The sequence below is a fragment of the Cupressus sempervirens genome, chromosome 1, assembly GCF_028749045.1.
Source record: "Cupressus sempervirens isolate cs-2001-9-10 chromosome 1, ASM2874904v1, whole genome shotgun sequence".
NCBI lineage: Eukaryota > Viridiplantae > Streptophyta > Pinopsida > Cupressales > Cupressaceae > Cupressus > Cupressus sempervirens.
The window spans coordinates 220,033,426-220,049,004 of record NC_143118.1 but is presented as its reverse complement, the minus strand read 5'-3'; positions in this window follow the sequence as shown (position 1 = coordinate 220,049,004).

Below are 15,579 nucleotides of genomic sequence, written 5' to 3'. Positions count from 1 at the left end.
GCACATGGTTTATGTAATACCACTTAGTGGTTTTGTGGGACTTGCTACTATATAAGCAGCCACAAGGGTAGTTGTTGTAGGAGAGAGAGTGACAAGGAGAAGAAAAAAGGCAAGAGTCGAGCAGGACAAGGCTTGATAGGTTAGCCAAGGGAGCATTTGTGAAGGTTGAAAGTATGGCATGAGATGTGTGGATTCATGCTTGTTCACATAGTTTTCTCGGTTGTGGCTATGGCCATGAAGGCTTCCATGGTTGTATGGCAATGATATTTTTGCTGAATAATACATGGTGATGGATGCTTTTGGAGGCTGGGTTTTTCCCTCAATGAGGGTTTCCTAGGGTATATCTTGTGTCACATTTTGTGGGTATGTTGTCTATTCTCTTGCATGTGGATTTTAATTCCGTGTTTATTTCAGATCTATTATGGGTTATGTGGAAATGATTATATTCTTTATTTGTTGTCAAGTTTCCTTACAAAGTGTGATTGCTTGAAGGGTTACCAAGAAGATCAGTGATGTAGATGATAATGAATTCCAATGAATGAGCCAACAAATGAGTTGAATGGACATCTAAATTTACAAAGCGAGTTGTATCTAAATAGATTAAACCTACTATTACTTTCTAACCATTGTGGCAGTCAAAATCCTCTAAACAAGGTTGACCTAATAGTCATTTTGTAAATCCTTTAATTAAGGTGACTTTCTTATGGAATGATCCAAAGTCCTCTAATTGGCCAAGTCGTAATAGGATGAGTAAATCCTTTAATATGGTCACACCTAATAGTGTGTTTTATAACCTTTAACAAGGTTGGCTCTTAACTGAGCTCACTTCAAAAGAGTGAAAAGTGGTAGCATGTTACTTGGTGGTTTTTCCTAAATTAGATTTTCATGTTAAATCGTGGTGTGATATATGTGTGATGCATGCTATTTACTATTTTTTATTTACTATTAGTTGACATATATTGAATAGAGAGTTAAGTGATGAATCAATATGTTAAAAATTGATGATGCATTGTTGATTCAAGAGCATCTTGGGTCTTGGAGCAATCTTTCATCAACCAAAAACATTTCTTTGTTTGAAAAGTAGCATTGTTGCTAGAACTATATTTTTCTGTATTCTGTATGCTTGTTGTGGGTGCTATAACTAAGTTTGTGCAATGAGTTAGAGGCTAAATTTTTTAGATATTTAAGAGGGCCTAGAGAAATATCTATGGTTAAAGGAAAAAGTCTTAATTCATCATGGTTTCAGAGATATGACCATTTTTATAACAGATAGAGTTTCTGCTAGTTTTCACGATGGGTTTCTAGCATGACTTTTGGGATGGATGCACACTTATCCTTAATGAATTAGCCTTTTCACACTTAAGGGACTATAGAGGACCTAAATTAATACCTTGAGTTCAAAGAACAAGTTCTAATTCAATTAGAGCTAGGAGATATCGCCATTTTCCTCAGACATTGATTTTCAAGCAGTTTTTGCGAAAATGTGTGGAGTTTTCATCTTGCACAATTTCGTATGAGGAAATGAGATATTTTAAAATGGGGCCATGTTCTTGGATTATGTGTGGACCTAAATATGGCTTGGTAATAAATTTCATTCATATTTTCTATAGTTTTGGTTTACTCTTCCAAGGAGGACCTATAATGTAATTAAATGCTTGACTAACAAACTTGTGGCTTAGTTGGCTATATAAGGAGGTTTGATTGATGTAGGAAATTATTATTAGGATTATGATATGGTAGAGGAGATTATTATAGAATATTGATCATGAGAAGATCCTTGAGAAGAAGGAAAGATGTGAGTTGGACTTGATTCCATAATTCTTTATAAATGGCCGTAACCTGAAAGGCCTCACAATCGGGCATGTTTGAAGTCATTTTCTGATGTATCAATATGGTTGCATAGAATCTGGTCTTTTTTTCTCTATTATTTATTTAATTTGTATGTTTCTTTCATGTGTAACTCTGAGCAAGGGATGTTTTCTAGTTTGAGGCTGATTAATTCCTCTTGAATCTGCTAGTCCCTACGTTAGGTGGTATCATAGTAGAGTTCTTTCTTGTAGATTAGATCATGGAGAACCTTATTGGATTGGTTCTAAAATATAACCTATAACTTGTAGAAGGTTATGATCTTGTAGGAACCTGATTGTCAAGATGGTTCATGGTAGAAGAAATGTTGATAATGCTATAATGGACACATTGAGATAGATTATAACTAGACTTGAAGTTGTAGAGATAACACAAAGAAGAGATGTACATCTTGAAGATGTTAGTGATGAAGAAGAGGCATAACCTAATCCCAAACCTATACTTGAAGCTGAATAAGATGAGGAAATAATTTTTTGAGTTTTATCAAAAGCTAATTCTAGACATGCTATTGAAGTTTCTCACTATGATGGAAGACTTGAGACTGATGCGTTGTTGGATTGGATCTCTAAGATGGAAAAATATTTTGAGTATGAAAGTACTCCTAATAATAAGAAGGTTAAGATTATAGTCACAAAGTTGAAAGGTCATGCATCTCTTTGGTGGGATCAATTACAAACTAATAGACAAAAGAGAGGAAAAGAAAATATCAAAACATGGATGAAGATGCTTGGAAAGATGAAGAAGAAGTTTCTCCCAAAAGACTACCAAGTTAGTTTTTTGAGAACATTGAAAAATTTGAGACAAAAGCACATGAGTGTGAAAGAATATACTGAGAAATTTTACAAGTTGGATATTAGATCTGGACATGTTGATGATGAAGTTGAGAAAGTGGCTAGATACCTGAATGGCCTAAGAGTATCAATTCAAGATGTGATCATCTATGTTAAGATGGATAGCATGGAAGATGCATATCAATTCACTTTGAAAGCTGAAGAAATATTGTCAAAGAGACATGATCAAAGGAAAAGAGGAAAATGTGGTAGATTTAAAAGAAGCAGAGGTAGAACCTATGTAGAAAGTAGTAGATCTGATGACACAATGCAAGATAAAAGATGGAAATATGGAAAGATGAACCTACTAAAAGAGGTGATTACTCTAGAGGTAGCTATATTGGTTACTCTAGGAATAATAATAGTGGAAAAAGAGAAGAGAGATCTTGGTTTAAAGGTACTTGTTACAAATGTGGTGAAGAGGGACATAGGGCCTTTGAATGTACTAACTCTGGAAAGAAGATTGGAGGTAATAGCAAAAATACTTTAGCTTGTGAAGAAGTTGCTAAAACACCTAATGAGCCTAAAAAATGGTGAGAATTTGATGTTAGGAAGGATTTTGTGGAATGAAGAAGTTGACAAGGAACCTATTTTGAGAAGAAGTTTGTTCAAAACTAAATGTAAGATCGTTGGAAAATATTGTAAAGTAATAATTGAGAGTGGAAGTTTAGATAATTTGGCATCTAAAGAGTTGGTTAACAAATTACAATTGCAAAGATTGAGACATCCTAAGCCTTACCATGTTGCTTGGATCTAGAAGAAGCATAAATTACTTTTAAGTGAACAATGCCTTATCAAACTTAAAATTGGGAATTATCATGATGAAGTCTTGTGTGATATTATGCTTATGGATGGTTGTCATATTCTTTTAGATAGACCTTGGCAGTATGATAGAAAAGATTTGCATGATGGTAAATTGAATCAATATACTATTTGGGTGGAAGGAAAGAAACAAATGTTGTTACCTTTGGTGGAAAAGTTTGATGAAAGTCACTCTACTACAGTTAGAGTATGTTTGGTAAAGGGTAATAAGTTTGAAAAGGAAATGAAAGAACAAAATGTTTCCTATGCTTTGATTCCTAGAAAGCCTAAGAAGCAAGATGAATTGGAACATGCAGTTGAGATTGAACCTTTGTCAACTAAATTTCATGATATCATTTCTGATAATGTACCTGATGGTTTGCCTTCTATGAGAAGTATAAGTCATTGTGTGGATTTGATACCTAGAGCTAGTTTTCCTAATAAAGCACCACACAGATTAACACTTGATGAAAAGATTAAGTTGAATAGACAAATGCAAGAATTTCTTGAGAGAGGTTTGATTAGAGAAATTTTAAGTCCTTGTGTAGTACCTACCATGTTAGCAATTAAAAAGGATGGAGAATGAAGAATGTATACTAATTCGAGAGCTATAAACAAGATAATAGTGAAGTATAGATTTTCATCTCTTAGACTGGATGACATAATGGATAGTTTGAGTGGAGCAAAGTATTTTAAAAAGATTGTTTTGAAAATTGGTTATCATCAGATTAGGGTCAAAGAAGGAGATGAATGGAAAACTTCTTTTAAGACTAATGAAGGATTGTATGAATGGTTGGTTATGCCTTTTGGTTTGACTAATGCACCTAGTACTTTCATGAGATTCATGAATGAGGTTTTCAAGAAATTTGTGATTGTGTATCTTGTTGACATTTTGATATTTAATAAAAGTGAGGAAGAACATCTTGAGCATATTAGACAACTATTGCATAAATTGAAGGAAGACAAGTTGTTGATTAATTTGAAGAAATGTTCATTCATGAAGGAATAAATTTTATACCTATCTTTTGTAATTTTAGCTAATGGCTTGAAGATGGATCCTAAAAAGGTGAGAGTTATTCTTGATTGGCCTACACTAGAGAATGTTGGATAGGTAAGATCATTTCATGGATTGGCAAGTTTTTATAGGAAGTTTATTAGAAATCTTAGTTCTATTTGTAATGCTATGACTAAAACTATGAGAGGAGATAAAAAGGATTTCAAATGGACACATGGAGCACAAAGAAGTTTTGAGACATTGAAACAAAATATTACAGAATTACCTACACTTGCTTTGCCTAATTTTAGTAAATTTTTTTAAGTTGAATGTGATGCTAGTGGAAGTGCAATTGGATTTTTTTTGAGTCAAGAAGGAAGACCTATAGCTTTCTTTAGTGAGAAGTTGAATGATGCTAAGAGAAAATATTCAGTTTATGATAAGGAATTCTATACTATTGTTCAAGCTTTGAGGAAATGGAGACATCATTTGATGCCTAAAGATTTTGTGTTGTATATTGACCATAAAGCTTTGTAGTATTTGGGAAGTCAGTATAAGTTGAATTAGAGACATATGAAGTGGGTTGAGTTTTTAATTTTCATTGAAGCATAAAAGTGGATAGTTGAATAAAGTTGCTGATGCCTTGAGCTGAAGAAGAAATTTGATGACATAGGTGAGAGTTGAGGTACTTGGTTTTGATGATTTGAAGAATTTATATGAAATTGATCTTGATTTTACAGAACCTTGGAAAGCTTGTAAAAAAAAAATGGTGAGTGATAAGTGGGCTGATTATTTCATTCAGGAAGACATGTTGTTTAAAGGAATTAAGTTATGCATACCTAGAGGATCTATGAGAGAAAACATAATGAAGGAGAAACATAGTGGTGGACTTACTGGACATTTTGGGATTGCTAAGATGGTGAAACTGATTTTAGAGAGATACTTTTGGCCAAAAATTTATAAGGATGTATAGAGAATGGTAAGAAGTTGCAAAATTTGTCAAAAAACAAAAGGAACTAGTCATAATTTGGGATTGTAGTCACCTTTTCCTGTACCTGATAAGCTTTGGGAAGAAATTAGTATGGACTTTGTTCTTGGTTTACCTAAAACTCAGAGGGGTAATGATTCTATCTTTTTTGTGGTTGACACATTTTCAAAGATGGGTCATTTCATACCTTGTAAGAAAACATTTGATGCTTTACATTTAGCTGAATTATTCTTCAAGGAAGTGGTAAGATTGCATGGTTTGCCTAAATCTATTGTTTCAAAAAGAGATACTAAGTTTATTTCTTATTTTTGGAAAACATTTGAAGCTGAATATAGAGTTGAAGTTTAGTTCTACATTTCATCATCAGATAGAAGGAAAAATTGAAGTTGTGAACAAAAGCTTGGGTAACTTGTTAAGATGTTTGGTTGGAGATAAGCCTTCTAATTGGGATTTGGTTTTGGCACAAGAAGATTTTTCATATAATAATTCTATGAATAGAAGTACCAAGAAAATACCATTTGAGATTTTTATTGGATTTCATCCTAAGGGAACTAAAAAATTGTGAGACTTGAGCATGGAAACACATAGGAGTGCCAAGGCTAAAGAATTTATTGGTTTTATGAAGAAACAACATCAAGAAGTCAAAGATAAATTGAATAATAGTAATCTAGTATATAAGGAAAGACTAGATCAGAAAAAAAGACATAAATCTTTTGAAGTTGGAGATGAAGTAATGGTTTACTTGAAGAAGAGAAAATTTCCAATTGGAACCTACAGTAAGTTGAAAATGAAGAATTTTGAAGCCTTGTAAAATTTGAAGAAGTTTTGAAGTGGTAATGCTTTTGAGATTGAATTAGTAGAGGATATGGATATTTCACCCATATCCAACATTATAGACATATATGAGTACCATGAATTAGATCATGAAGTAGTTGATAAACCATATTATCCTAAGAAGTAAGGTGATGTAATTGAAAGAGTTTTGGATACCAAGATAAGAAAAAGCACTAGAGGAAAAGATCATTTGGAATATCTAGTTTAGTGGAAAGACAAGCCAATTGAAGATAGTTCTTGGATTACACAAGCTGAGTTGGATCTTTATGATTTAGGTCAGAATGTGAGAAGTTCCTAATGTGGACATAAATTATTTATTAAATCCAACTATTTGATGCAGGAGCATCTTGGGTCTTGGAGCAATCTTGTATCAGCCAAAAACATTTCTTTGTTTGAAAAGTAGCATTGCTACTAGAACTATATTTTTCTGTATTCTACGTGCCATTTGCAAGCACTATAACTAATTTTGTGCAATGATTCAAAGGCTAAAAATTTTAGATATTGAAAAGGGCCTAGATTATTATCTGTGGTTAAATGATAAAGGCATAATTCATCATGGTTTTGGTGATATGTCCATTTTTCTAACACATCTTTTCTGCCAGTTTTTGTGACGGGTTTCTATGCATGACTTTCAAGATGAATGTGCACTTCTCCTTAATGAATAAGCATTTGAGAACATAAGGGATTGTATAGGACCTAAATTAATATCTTTAGTTAAAATCAAAAGTTCTAATTCAATTAGAGCTAGGAGATATCTGCATTTTCCTTAGACATCAATTTTCAGGCAGTTTTTACGAAAACATGTGGAATTTTCATCTTGCACAATTTTGTATGAGGAAATGAGATCTTTTAAGATGAGGCCATGTTCTTGGATCATGTGTCGACCTAAATATGTCTTGGTATTAAGTTTCATTCATATTTTCTATAGTTTTGGTTTACTCTTCCAAGGATGACCTATAATGTAATTAAATTCCTGACTAGCGGACTTGTGGCTTAGTTGGCTATATAAGGAGCTTGGATTGATGTAGGAAATTATTATTAGGATTATGAGATGGTAGAGGAGGTTATTGTAGAAGATAGATCATGAGAATATCTTATAGAAGAAGGAAAGATGCAAGCTTGGACTTGATTCCATAATTCTTTATATATGGCCGTAACTCGAAAGGCCTCACAATCGGGCATGTTTGAACTCATTTTCTGATATATCAATATGGTTGCATAGAATTTGGTCTCTATTTCTCTATTGTTTATTTAATTTATATGTTTCTTTTGTGTGTAACTTTGAGTAGGGGATGTTTTCTAGTTTGAGTTGGATTAATTCCTCTTGAATCCGCTAGTCCCTATGTTAGTTTCTATATGGACCGAGTGGATTTATGAGCTTGAACAAGATGTTTGAATTTATTGAGAGTTGAATTGTTACATTTGGACCTGAGGATAAGTAATTCACCCCCCTCTTAGTTATTCTAAATATTCTAACAATTGGTATCAAAGTCTTTGGCACTTCTAAGAAATTTTTGAAGGACTTAAGAGATAGATCAAGATGCATAAGAGAGAGGTACCTAAGTTGATTAAGGAGAACTTCTTAGCATGGAAACAACTGATGAAATTGTGTCTATCTAGAGTTGGAGATTCTACATTGTACTACCTAGAAAATGAATACATTGAAGTTTTTAGACCCATGACCATTGAAAAAATGAAGGAGAAGTAGGAGCATAATCAAATGATGATATATTTGACACCTTCCTTGATTTTTGCTTAATTTGATGATGTGGAGGAATGTACTATTGCAAATAAAATATGGGGAAATTTGGAACAAATCTACAGAGGACACAAAAATGTATTGAGAAATACAACTAAAAGTTTGAAAGTCAAATTTGATGGCATGAGAATGAAAGAAAGAGAAATTGTTATACATTATTGTCATCAAATCAAGGAGGTTGTGAATGCTATTAGAGGAGGTGGAGGCATCACATTTGATGAGACTATGATAAGTAAGGTATTGAGGACTTTACTTCCCATCTATGCAATTAGATTATTTGAAATTTAAGAACTAAGATGTACACCTAGTAATGATTGACCTTGGAGAGTTTAATTGGTAGACTGGCTGCATTTGAATTGTCAAATTTTGATAACTATACACTATCTAGTATTGAATGTGATTTCAAGTCTTAACTAAACCTTGATGGATCTAAAGGAAAGAAGAAGAGAAAACATGTGGACAATATTAGTGAATCAGATCATGATCTTGATGATCTTGAAGCATTACTGGAAAGAACACTACCCAGAGAAAAAGGAAAATACAAAGGTAAACTCCATATTATCTATTTTACATGTAACAAAGTTAGTCATATTCTTAGAAGATGTCTTGATAGAGATGAAAAGTAAGAAAGAGAGGAAAAAAATACCAAGCAAGGAGAGACAACACAAACATCAGAGACAACCAAGGTAACAAACACTAAAAAGGAAGAAGTAAGAAATTCTGTTAAATTGCTAAAGAAGATTGTTCTAATAGTGATTGTAATGAAAATGATGAAGAAGTTGTTTATGTTGCAATGAAAGATGAATCTAATAAAGATGAGAAAACTACATTGATTTCACATGTGAATACAAATAATAGATGGATAATTGATAGTGGTTGTTCACATGATATGATTGGTGATACAAGTAAGTTTGAAAAGTTAGAACATTATAATGGAAGCAGTTTCAAGTTTGGAAATGATACACCATGTTATGTGAAAGGTGAAGAATCAATTATACTGAATGATGAGATCAGACATGACAATGCATATTAGGTTGATGGTTTGAAATATAACTTGCTGAGTGTGGTACAATTAAACAGTTTAGGCCATAGAGTTGAATTCAAAAATAGGAATGAAAATATTTATGATGCTACAGGTGAACTAATTGGAAGTGGTGATCAAACAAGAGGTAACTTGTCCCATCTAAACTGACCTAAAGACTGCATAATTTTATCTACATCTATGAATGAGAACCTAGTACTTTACTTGAACCAGAGAAAGAGGCTACTAAGCATTAGTAACTAAACACTACTGAGGTGCAACATAGTAGCTCTTTTGAGCATCAACTAGTTATTGAGCATCAAGCTATAGAATCCAAGTCATAGACATAAGAAGTTGAACATTAGAGAGAAAACCAAACACTAGATAGACCATGCTAAGTTGTAGCTAGAGAAACCTAAAGGAGATGAACAAGAATAACCAAGTGAAATACATGAAGAAGAAAGAAGACCTGAAATTGTCTTAGAAAAGAATGTAGGAAGAAACCATACACCACAACAAATCATTGGAAACACATATTTAGGAGTCATGAAAAGAAGTAAGTTGAAGAATGATACATGTTTACTATGTGAGGTTGAACCTAAATCAGTTAAATATTATTTGGAGAATGAATATTGAGTAAGGAAATGAATGAGGAAATTGATCAAATAGAGAAAAATAAGACATGGACATTGGTACCCAAGATAAAGGATAATAATGTGATTGGAACAGAGTCATTCAGAAACCAGATGAATGAGAAAGATGAAGTCACAAGGAACACAACAAGATTAGTTTGTAAGGGATATGAACAAGAGGAAGAAGTTGACTATGGAGAGACATTTTCCCTAGTTTCAATGTTGGAAGGAGTGATAAATTTTCTTTCATATGATACTTACAAAGGTTTCAAGGTACATAAAATGGATGTCAAATCTAAATTTTTGAATAGAATCTTATAAGAAAAAGTCTACATTAATCAACCTAAAGGATTTCTTGATCCTATCAAGAGGAATATGGTATGAAAATTGCATAAAAAATTATATGGTTTGAAGAAAGCCCCTAGAGCTTGGTATGGAAGGTTACACAATTATTTGGTGAAAATTGGTTTTGTAATAACTAATGACAATAAAAATCTATATTTGAAAAGTGAATATGAGAACAAGATATTGCTAGCTAATTTTTTTGTTGATGATATCATATTTGGAGGAAATGATTTGCTGTGTAAATCATTTGCTAATGAGATGAAGAAAGAGTTTGAGATGTCAATGTTTGGAGAGATCAAGTTCTTTGTTGGTTTGCAAGTTTATCAAATGAAGAAAGGTATTTACATTACTCAATCAAAGTATATCAAGGATATATTGAATAATTTTGGAATGGAGGATTCAAGACTAGTTGGAACACCTATACTTACTGGTCATAAAATTTCAAAGAGTGATGGTTCTACTAAAGTGAATCAAAAAATGTATAGGTCAATGATTAGAAAATTGCAATATATTGTACATAGTAGACCCGACATAGAATTAGCAGTTGATATTGTTGCTATATTTTTTGCCAATCCTAGAGAAAATAATATGATGACTATAAAAATGATCTCAAGATATCTAAAAGGAACATAAGACTATGGATTATGTTACAAAAAAATTGACAAGTTTAAACTAAAAGTCTACATAGATGTTGATTGGGCTAACATGATTGATGATAGAAATAGTACAAGTGGAGGTGATTTCTTTCTAGGAAGGAGATTGATTTCGTGGACAAGAAAGAAGCAAAACTATATATCTCAATCCACAACAGAAGCTGAGTATGTTGCTACAATAGTTATTTGTTCAAATATTATGAATCAAGCAATTTTTGAAAGGTATGAAGGAAGAGATTACTAAACTTATTGTGATATATTGTGATAATGCATGTTCTATAAATATATCAAAGAATAATTTACATAAAGACCAAACACATTGCTATCAAGTATCATTACCTAAGAGAGTTGGTGTAAGACAAAGAAGTAAGACTAGAGTATGTGAACACAAAGGAATAGATAGCTAATATATTCACTAAGGAATTACCTAAGGATACATTTGGGTACCTAAGAGGTAAGTTAGGGGTCATTCCCCTATCTAAAGTAAGATGAGAAGAGATGCTACATTGCATCAAATGTTGTGATAAGAATATCTTACGTATTGATGCAAGAGGTCACACTTTAGGAGCTGCCTAAAGATTGTGAAAAGATGGACTGAAGAATGAGTAGATGTGATTGCAAGGAGTCAAGTCAAACATTAAAGAGTAAGTGATTTTGAAATATTAGTCAGATAGTGATATAGAGAGGATGTTGTGTATGTGAATGGATGATGTCTTTTGCATTGTTGTCAAAGAGGGAGAAAGATACATAATTACCATTCAATATTTGTAGAAGAAAGAGGGAGAAGATGCATGCAATTACCATACAAGATAACTCTACGTATTAGAAGGAGAATATGATAAACATTACCATTCATCTAGTGAAAAAGGGAGAAGATGAATTACAATTGGTATTACAATTGGTGTTTTTATTAAAGAATATACAATTGGTATCATAGAGGAAGAAGTGAAAGTGAGTGCTAGATGAGAATTATAATAAAACTAAGGATACTAATGAAGATCTTTGTCAAATAATATAAGGAGCTATTTAATGATAAATCAATTGATTTCTTTTGGATTTTCATGGTAACTAGAGGTGTTTCCATCAATGCCAAAGAGGGATATCGTTAGAAATTACAATTGGAATAATTTTTACATTGTCATTGATGTCAAACCTACTGGAAAGAAATTTACTAATAGTGTAGAGTACCATATCTATTGATTGATGAAGAGGATTTCAAAAGAGAGATGGCTACATGACCTAGTGAAGTTGTTCAGTAAAGAGGAGAAAGAATGTTGGAATTACAATGGGCACTTGATTAGTTAGTCTTTGACAAGATGATGTGTTGTTTAATCATCATATGGAGTGAAGTGTACATTTGAATTGATGTTATATGAGATAAAAAGTAAAGCCTAGTGAATTGTGGGTGGTTAATGAATGAGTTGGAATAGAAGATTAAGGAACTTAAGAGTTGGCCAAGTAAACAATATTAGCTGAATGTTAGTTATGGTTGAGCAAGATGAAGAAGAAAATGTAGTAGTGATCGAGCTAGTGAAAGTCAAGTGAGATAAAATAGTAGTGATCGAGCTACACAATAATGACTGAGCAAAAGAGCACAGTGATGACCGAGGGTCAACAATATAATAGTTTGTGAAAGAATCATGTTTGAGGCCGACATAGTTAAATTTTTGGATTAGTGAAAAAATTTGGATGGTAAAGATTGATGAGTTGGTGTATTAAATGCACAAATTGAGTTTGTTATGCATTAAAAGGCAAGGATTTAAGGAGAAGTTTCTAGAAGTATCAAAAAAGGAGTAGAAGGATAAAATGATAAATAGATTCATTGAATATAACCAAACCCTAAGATTTATAGTGATGTTTAAGTGCTGAAAGATTGAAGCTACCTATTCAAGGAGGCATAAGAGATGTTTTCTAAGGTTGGTTCATTGTTGATTGATAATTTTTAAGGAGAACCTATGAAGAATAGAGTAGCATAAGAAAAGTGAAAAGATTGGTGAAGTGTGATTGCTTGAAGGGTTACTAAGCAAATTAGAGATGGAGATGATAATGAAGTCCAATCAATGGGCCAACAAATGAACCAAATGAATATCTAAATTTGCAAAGTGAGTTGTATCTGAACATATCAAACTTGCTGTTACTTTCTAACCATTGTGGTAGTCAAAATCCTTCAATCAAGGTTGACATAATAGTCATTTTGTAAATCTTTTAATCAAGGTGACATTCTAATGGAATGATCTAGAGTCCTTTAACTAGGCCACTCCTAACAGGGTGATTAAATACTTTAATAGTGTCACACCTAATAGTGTGTTTTGTAATATTTAACATGGGTGGCTCTTAATCGAGCTCACTTTAGAAGAGTAAAAATTAGTAGCATGTTACTTGGTTGTTTTTCCAAATTGGGTTTCCACATTAAATCTTGGTGTCATATATGTGTGAATCCTATATGTGTGATGCATGCTATCTACTATTAGTCAACGTATACTGAACAAAGAGTTAAGTGATGAATGATCTAGAGTCCTTTAACCAGGCCACTCCTAACAGGGTGATTAAATCCTTTAACAGTGTCACATCTAATAATGTGTTTTGTAATATTTAACATGGGTGGCTCTTAACCGAGCTCACCTTAGAAGAGTAAAAAGTGGTAGCATGTTACTTGGTGGTCTTTTCCAAATTGGGATTCCACGTTAAATCTTAGTGTCATATATGTGTGATGCATGCTATCTACTGTTAGTCAACATATACTGAACAAATAGTTAAGTGATGAATGCATATATTAAATTGATGATGAGTTGCTATATGGACCAAGTGGTTTATGAGTTTAAACAAGATGTTTGAAGTTAGTAAAAGTTGAATTGGTACATCTGGACCCAAGGATCACTGATTCACCCCCCTCTTAATTATTCTAAATATTCTAACAAAATGTTCACCTTTAGCTTTTTTCATTGAATTGGGTTTCAAGAGGCCGTTTACATGCAATATTTTCCCTTAAAATCCTAAATTAGGGTTTTTAAGGTCAAATGCATATTTAAAATATGTAATACAAGTGCTTGAAATCCAAAATCTAAGCACAAATTGGAGTATGGAGATTCTATTTCATATTAAAAATGTGATGTATTTGGAAAAAACATGCACTCATAGACTTGGACACCTAAATAGAGAGGAAATATTATGTTAAAATACAAGCTTATGATGAAAATCGAGGTTGGAAACCCATTTACATATTTAAAATAAACTCATTGCATACAAATTAGGTTTTGAAAAACTTATTACATGTTGAAAATAACCTCTCCAAGGAATATTATGGTTTAAAGATGCATTTACATGTTACATATTTGGCTTTCTATGCAAATCATGGTTCATGGAGGCTTTTACATATTTGTGTTAGAAAGGATAGGGTTTTTATTGTACCAATAGATCAACCTATCAATTCCTGATATAACCAATAGTCTTAAAGAACCACATGAGGTGATCAAGACATATCAAAAAACCCAAAAGGGATGCTAGAAAACTTTGAAAAATCCCCATCCTAACATCACTCGTCATGGCGTACAAGATTCAAAATTGTAACCAAGCTCTAATACCAATTGTTAGAAATGCTAGAATTTCTGTTACACCAAAAGATTGAACTGTCAGTGCCTGGTACATCCAATAATATTATAGAACCACATGAGGCAATCAAGCCATGTTGCAAATCCATGAGGGATGCTGGCCCACTACCAACAGTTTTTATATTGCATGCAAAAGAGAAAAATGGGTTCTGGAGAATGAAATGCATGTTTTAAAATCCATATGAAACCACCCAACTAGTCATTTCACAAGTGGTTTCACAATCCAAAATGTGGTTTAAGAAAACATTTATGCATTACATATTAAAAAACATGTAACATGAAACATGTAATTGACCCTCTAAACCACAATTTTCTTCTTTTTGTGAGGAAATACGAGAAAATGGGGGAATTTGTGGGTACAATTGCATGTTCATGAAACTTACATGACTCAATGTTGTACTTTAAAAAAAGTTTAATTGATTCACTTGAGTGAATCTCATGTTAAAGGGCCCATTACATATTTATAATACTTTTTAAAAATGTTATGTGTAAATACGTTAAAAAGTGAAATTTCACTTAAGTGATTTAAATTAAAAAATTATAGTGCAACTCAACGTCAAAATAGATTAGAAAGTGCACTTTAATAACTTAAATCATTTAAGTTATAAATTTAAGTTTAAAAAGTGAAATTATTAAACTTAGAAACATAACATAAAATGAGAGCTTAAGTTGAATTATTGAGAGTTAAGAATAATTTAGAATAACTGGGTGGGGGGCTAAATTAGTTATCCTTAGGTCTTGAATGTACTAATTCAACTCTTAAATACTTCAAATAACATAAATCAACTCAAATAACCACTCGGTCTCTATAGAATTTCATCAATAATTTAACATTCCATACAATATCTTAACTCCTTGTCTCTATATGTCTTGACTATATGTAAATAAACTGTAAGGAAACTTGCAATAAAGAATGTAACTGTTTCCACATAACCTATAATAGATCTGAAATATGTAATTATGATCCAGATGCAAGAGAATAGACAACATACCCACAAAAAATGTGACACAAGATATACTCTGGGAAACCTTCATTGAGGGAAAAACCTAGCCTCCAAAAGCATCCATCCCCATGTATTATTCAACAAAAACACCATTGTAATACAATCATGAAAGCCTTCAAATCCATAGCCACTACCAAACAATCCATGTGAACAAGCATGAATCCACACATCTTATGCCATGCTTCCAACCTTCACAAATGCTCCCTTGGCTAATCTGTCAAGCCTTGTCTCACTTGACTCTTTC